Source organism: Lepeophtheirus salmonis, chromosome 5 (assembly GCF_016086655.4).
Source record: "Lepeophtheirus salmonis chromosome 5, UVic_Lsal_1.4, whole genome shotgun sequence".
Classification (NCBI taxonomy): domain Eukaryota; kingdom Metazoa; phylum Arthropoda; class Copepoda; order Siphonostomatoida; family Caligidae; genus Lepeophtheirus; species Lepeophtheirus salmonis.
The window spans coordinates 33,794,360-33,801,262 of NC_052135.2; positions in this window are offsets into that span (position 1 = coordinate 33,794,360).

Sequence of the window (6,903 nt, forward strand, 5' to 3'; positions counted from 1 at the left end):
TCTTTATCTGTGAGCGATATCTATATCATCTAACCTTCAAAAATGGAAATGTATCATTTTGCGATGTGGATGTGGAATAAAAGGAAAAGGAATTAACAGGTTCCTCGAAAATGGTTGTTCTTGTTTCTATGACCTTTGGATACTTTTGGAAATAAAACTCAATGTTTTAATTGGTTTAGCCACGTTTTTCAGTAGAATAATTGAAATATTTCGCAATTATTCATGGTAGAGCAATACAAAACGAAAATAAAACTGTCCTTGGTTTCAAGGAAAAATCTTATTATCTTTTTTTTGTGTTCATCACATAAATGTCCTGGTTTGATAACATAAGTATAGGCTAATTTATAATTTAAAATTTACAAATATAAGGTAACGAACACGACCACACAAAAATATTAAAGTGATCGTTATCCTCAATCATTGCTTGATGTCTCTAGTAAGATAGGGCGGAAGATCTATCGATAAGATGGTCTGCACTTTGCAAGGCACGATGAGCTTATATCTTTCCACTTGCTTAGACGGGCTGGAAAAGGGCTATGGTCAGTGTTGGCGTGTACAATGAGTCTCAATTTTTCTCCTCCAAGCTTGATACACTTCGACTTCGGCTTATTAAGCATAGTATGCGTATGTTTCATACTTTGATCTTTTTTATATTGGTCACACCAATATTGATAGAAGAAGTCATGAATTCCCTTCTTTAGGTAGCTTTGAGGCGTCCCAATGTTTATTATTCTTATAATTAATGTAATTTTGTCATCGGACAAGATATTTGATTTATTGGATTATTAATATGTAGATGTGAAATTTTTTAATTTTCTTTTTTTCAATGAATACCAAAGAATATTTGTTTTTTGTTAAGGAAATTAAGTAACATATTTCTATTTTCCAACTTTTATTTGATTAGCTGACAGATTTTAACATAAGATTTATGAAATCTAATTAAAAATTAATCAAAATTGTAAATTAGTATATTTTGAATTCATTTTAGTATTTGTTCAAAAGTATATTCTATAACTTATATACACATCTATATAAAAATTAATACTGAAAAAATAAAATATTATAAGATTTCAAAATATAATTTTTCAATAAAATATAGGTATATCAAATATATAAAAACTTTATAAACAAATATAACAGGTTGGATTAAAATATAATTAGCTAACATAGTTATTCGATTTAATCATTGTAATTATCTTCGAAAAAGATATCAAATAAGCGAAGAGCCCACAAGTCCCAGAGTGATAAAAAATGTACCCCCATATTCCTAGTAAGCCTGAAATGGTCTGTGAAGGCATCTCCTAGGACCTTGACTAATTTTCTTGCTAAAAAGCGCACACTAAGCTGTTCAACAATCTCCAGGGCCATAAATATTGACTTGATCATGACATTATTGCCCTTTTACAAAAACAACAACATATCATTACAGACCCGTGGAAGAAAATTGCTGAACAATTTGGTAACTGAATCATCTTTTATTCAAAAGAGAAGCAATGGAATGTCTACAGATCCCATGACATCAAGAACTGCAGATGGTTTCCCACAGAGAGAGCTAATGCCCCCAACGCATTTAAAGCCAAGTTTCCGACCAGCATCCTAATCCCTGTGGTGTATTGCCCCCCCCCCCTTTTTCTTTGAGGCAAAAGAAAATAGATGCCATTTTAGTATCCCCAGACCTGGCCCTCTAACTCCCACGATATAAATCCCATTGATTAGTTATTTTAAGAGGAGTTAGAGAGGATCGCTTCTGTCAGTTCACATAGCAGCATCGACTTGTTGAAGGCCTCCTTGATTAATTACTTAGACAATGTCTCCGCCTGGGCGTAGTCAAGTGCTGCAAATCCCTTAGGCGTCGTATCGAGCGAATGGTTGTCGAAAATGGCACACACAATGACTGATTTTATTGGTTTGTATTATTAGAACTTGCATATAAAATTCAAACCTGTACTTGATTCCTTTATTGATCAGGAGCCCGTTAAAGGATTTACCTGAAGGACCCTGTAAATACAACTTAATATTTCTTAAATATATTTGAGTCAATAATAGGCTCTGTATTCAAATTTCTGGGATGACAGAAAATAATCAATTAATTCAGGCACATTTTCAAATTTTAGTTTGACTACAGAAACTTACTTTAGATCCGATATGGCCTTTCAAAGAAAATCTATCAATTTCTCATTACTTTATTGTGACGATCAATTTATAACACTTAAAGTATAATTTGCAACACACCCAAAAGCTTTATATAAAAAATTTCTTGATATAAAAAGACAATAATTCATCTCATTTTACTTTGAGATTTTTTTTTCTTCAGCAATGTCTTTATTCCATTTAATATTGCAAAATATAAATAAATAAAATAAGGAAAATATGTGTTCTAATAAACATTAATAACCCTTTCAGTTTAAAACTAATTTCCTTTAAAAATTATTTAACTCGCTTATGTATTGACAGGCCACATATTAGATACAAAACGCATTTGACTGTAAGATGAAATTTAATTTAAATGTAAGATGCTTGCTTAGCCTAGGAAGATTAATATTTATGAGTTGAAGAGAGATAGAGAAATAACGTTTAGGTATATAAATATAAGTTTGGTTTATGTACATAAACAAACATACAAGCAACATAATATTAGAAAGCTACGTATATTGCTTTCAATCCACGTGTATTTTCATTATTATCTCATTAAATGTATATTCTGTATGTATTTCTATCTACATTTCATGTAGTATTGTAAAGTTATAAATTCAAAGAGTATAACTTAATGTAGGATACTGTAACATAATACTCTTATAATATTCGGAAGGATTGAGTTGGAGGAGGAAAATGATGTTTTAGGGAGGGAAAAAGTGTAGAGTGGGAAACACATTACCAAAAACTCCTACCAAAAACATAATATACTTATGAAATAGTTTACGTAAACATACGTACATGAGTCTAAAAGTTTGTTTATTTTTTTGAATAATGAGGGATAAGTTATTGATGAGTTTATTTGTTTATTAAGGTTTTTTCGATCGCTAGCAAAACAATGTTAAATATCATAAACATTGTCGTATATATACACTCATATAGTCATATGGTATAGTCACTCTACACTAAAAAATCAGCAGTGGAAAATAAATACTCCACTAATCTGTATTGGCGATTGAAAATTCAGAACACCGTACGACAATTAATTAACAGAGTGGAGGAGATAGGAAAAAATTGGAACTGAAGAATCACCCAATATAATTTGCTAGTAACAACGGCGTCAAGACACCCAGAAAAGTTCAAAATAGTTACCTTGATAGCAAAAATATAGTCAGTCATGTACTCGGCAGGAATTAAAAATAAGACAATACCACGAGGGATGGAACCAATGGACAAGAGATCAAAATTAATGATGGAAAGTTTTAATGAAAATGGAAAAATGATTACATATATATAAAGAACTTATAATTTTCTAAATAGTGATCCGATTTTTATTAGATACAGTGTTATTTATTGTTTGATTATCAATCACAGTATTGTTGTGGACTATGAAGTCCTGCTTTTAATTTATAATATTTATTTACGTCAAATAAGTTTAGGTTTTTAAGTAAAAAAAAATTGCAGATGGAATGCGTTCTCTTCCAATCCAATTTTTTTCATTGGGCTTTTATTAAAAATAGCTTATAGACATAACAAAATAAAGATTCAAAACATAATAAAATATATAAATTAATCATAAATAAACGTTATAGCCTAAAATGGTCCCTCCAGATCAAACCCCAATATAATTTATCTTTTACATACTATGTAAAAAGATATAAAAGTCTAACACTACAAAATAGAGATACATAAAAAATATAATTTAAAAAAGACAAACAAACAAACTAGACTTATATCTTCGATGTTCTTGTCCTCATCATCAGGTATTAACTTATTAAACATTTTATAGTTGAGGAGAACTAACATGCCCATTGTGGGAAAACTTAACAATGTCTGGAGCGTAGTTCTACTATATATCCTTGTAGCGGGGAATTATTGATGCAAAATGTCGTTTACCTTGCTACAGACTATCTAAATGCTTTTAAAATAGAAAATATTACATTTTTCAACTAAACCAAATAATACTTTATACATGGAATGAGTTTTCTTATTGATCAAATAATAGCATTCTTTTTTTAAAATAATTTTATGAGTAATTATGAAATGAAGGATAAAATGTCATTTAAACAATCCTGTTATTAATGTCTTAAAAAATTAAAGGAATTTTGATGTAAGTTATTATTCTAGTGACATAAAAAAATAGATGAACGATTTTTTTTTAATTCCTTAAGACATTCATTACACGATTGTTTTGATTCAATGTTCACTTTCATTTGATAAATATTCTACTCTTAAATAAAGGCCGAAGTTGGTCAAAAAAAAGGAAGTGGAAAAAGAATGTGTATTCCAGTATTCATTGACTAGATAGTAATGATTAAAAAATCCCTGATTAAGGAGTTGACGAGCTTATCAGTAGGGAAAAACATCACGTTAAATTTTGAAAAGTTTTAAATAATTTACTACGCTATGTTTATATTTATCAATGTTAGAGATGTACATAGGTTTTGAAGATAAAATTACAGTTTTACCCTTCCTTCTCTCAACTAAAAAGTCTTATCCCTAGTTATTGGTATTATTTTCATCTTTCATTGAAGTTACATCATTGTTTCTTCATTGAGGCTTATATTATTCTAATAATCACAAGCCTCGAAATTAATATGGTTATAATTAATTTTTAATCTATACATATTAATTCATTGTATAAAAAAGTATGACTAGAAAAAATCTAATTTCTATTATTTACTGACGACGTTAATTATAACATGCATTAAATGTTAGTTAATTAAATTAAACAGCCCTGTGACAAGATATGTCACATTCATGATTTGTAAAGAAATTTTGTAATTACATTTTAATTTATACTGTCTTTTTATCATTCATAGTTTCGATAAAGATAAGCAAAACCTATATCAGGAACACAAAGTTACCACATCAATAATTTATGCACACAAATTTAAGTATATAATACTGAAACAGACATACATATATACACTTTATTTCGAAGAACATTCCATATTATAATTTTAAACAATGATCTCTTTTGAAATGACAGGATTTGATTTTAAAGTCAAAGTTCCTAAAAATAAAGTGCGGGAGCCGTATTGCTAAAGCTTGAAATTTGGTATCACAAGTTAGTTATTATTTTTCATTTTATTCATCTGCTTAAAAAAAGGTACTACGTAGACGTGCGTAGATTTGAAAATGTATAAAATATAAAAAAAATCAATCTTGTAAGTTGTTCCTTTAAAACTATTCAGTTGAATCGAGATATATGATATTCATAAATAATGTAATCTAAATCAAAAATATATCTTTCAACAATACTTCAACAAAATTGCTTTAATTTGCTTCACATTATGTGCATTTTAGTCCTAAATATGTTGTAACTAAATAAATATATCTTTTATAATTTGGACTTATTCGAATATATACTTTTTTTTTAGTTTTTATATTTTTCTGCATTTTATCCCATGATTTAAGATATGAGAAGCTCAAAAATCATTTTTTTGGAACCTAAATATGTCCTATACCATGCTTCATTGGCCTTAAAGTTTTTCCAAAATGACATTTTGATGAATTTGGGTAGTTTTTGGAAAAAAAGTATATATAAAAAATGTAATTGAATTATAAAATCTGCATCTCGAAGGGGTCTAAAAATGAAAAAGAAATAATCATTGTTAATGTGATTTGCCGTTTCCTCAATGGCCCGTGCAATACCAAGTAACCCTTTCCTTGTACCTGCTAAGATGGCTGACAATGGAAATTCATTTATCAAATACACTTAATTAAGGGCATAGAAAGAGAGATGTATTTTCAAAAGAAGTAAAATGTATAGCAATGAAGTTTGGGGAGAAAGGTGAGTATCTCCTAGTATATTTAATTTTAAGTTATGAGCACAAGGGTGGAAAATACACATAATCAAACAATGAAATGCAATTGATTATATCAGTGTACGTCCATACTAATCAACCAATTTCAAATTGAATGCTAATTCTATAAAACATTATAGGGTTTGAACAACATATAGAAAACAAAAAGTAACTATGGCCTCATCTTAAATTTATGAGTAAAAAAACGGAATGGTTAGTCAAAAAATGAAATCCCTATTAACAAAAAGGAAAAAGAAACAATGATTAGCTAAAGGTATTACCCTTTTTTGAAAGAATATTGGATAAAAATATATGTCATACTCAACGAATCAACCTTACAAATGAATGGAGGATAAATAAAATACTATAATTGAATATTTTAAAAGACCGTTTTTGGAGACCAAAGTTATAAAAAAGTATTATAGGATTTCTTATTTACTATAAATAAACTTTCACAGTATATTTGATGATAATATAATAGACATTTGTTGTAAAAAACGAGATTTAGCAAGTAAAAATGTCAAAATATTTGCGCGTAAACGCGGTACCGAAAGAGTATATTTATTTAACTGTGATACCTTTAAGACTAAACTATTCAAACCTGAGGCAAATTAGAACAATATTTCTTTATATTGCTGACAAATATTCTTATCATCTGCAATACTTAATTTTATAAAATTCCTGCGTCGATTCCGATCGATAATTTTAAAGGAAAAATATTAAAAATCATTTTTTTTTTATATTTTACAGATTTTCAAATCAAAATGCGTCCATGAAAGACCTCATTTTCTAAGATTAAATGTTATCTTCATGTTTAAATGAATAAAATGCAAAAAAAATAAAAATAATGCAATACCTCATTCCTAACTTAGGTGATTACAGACCCACTTTTAATTATCACTTAATTTCGTAGCTACACTATATAATAAAATAATATATTTGCATATGTTTTACCCCAGCT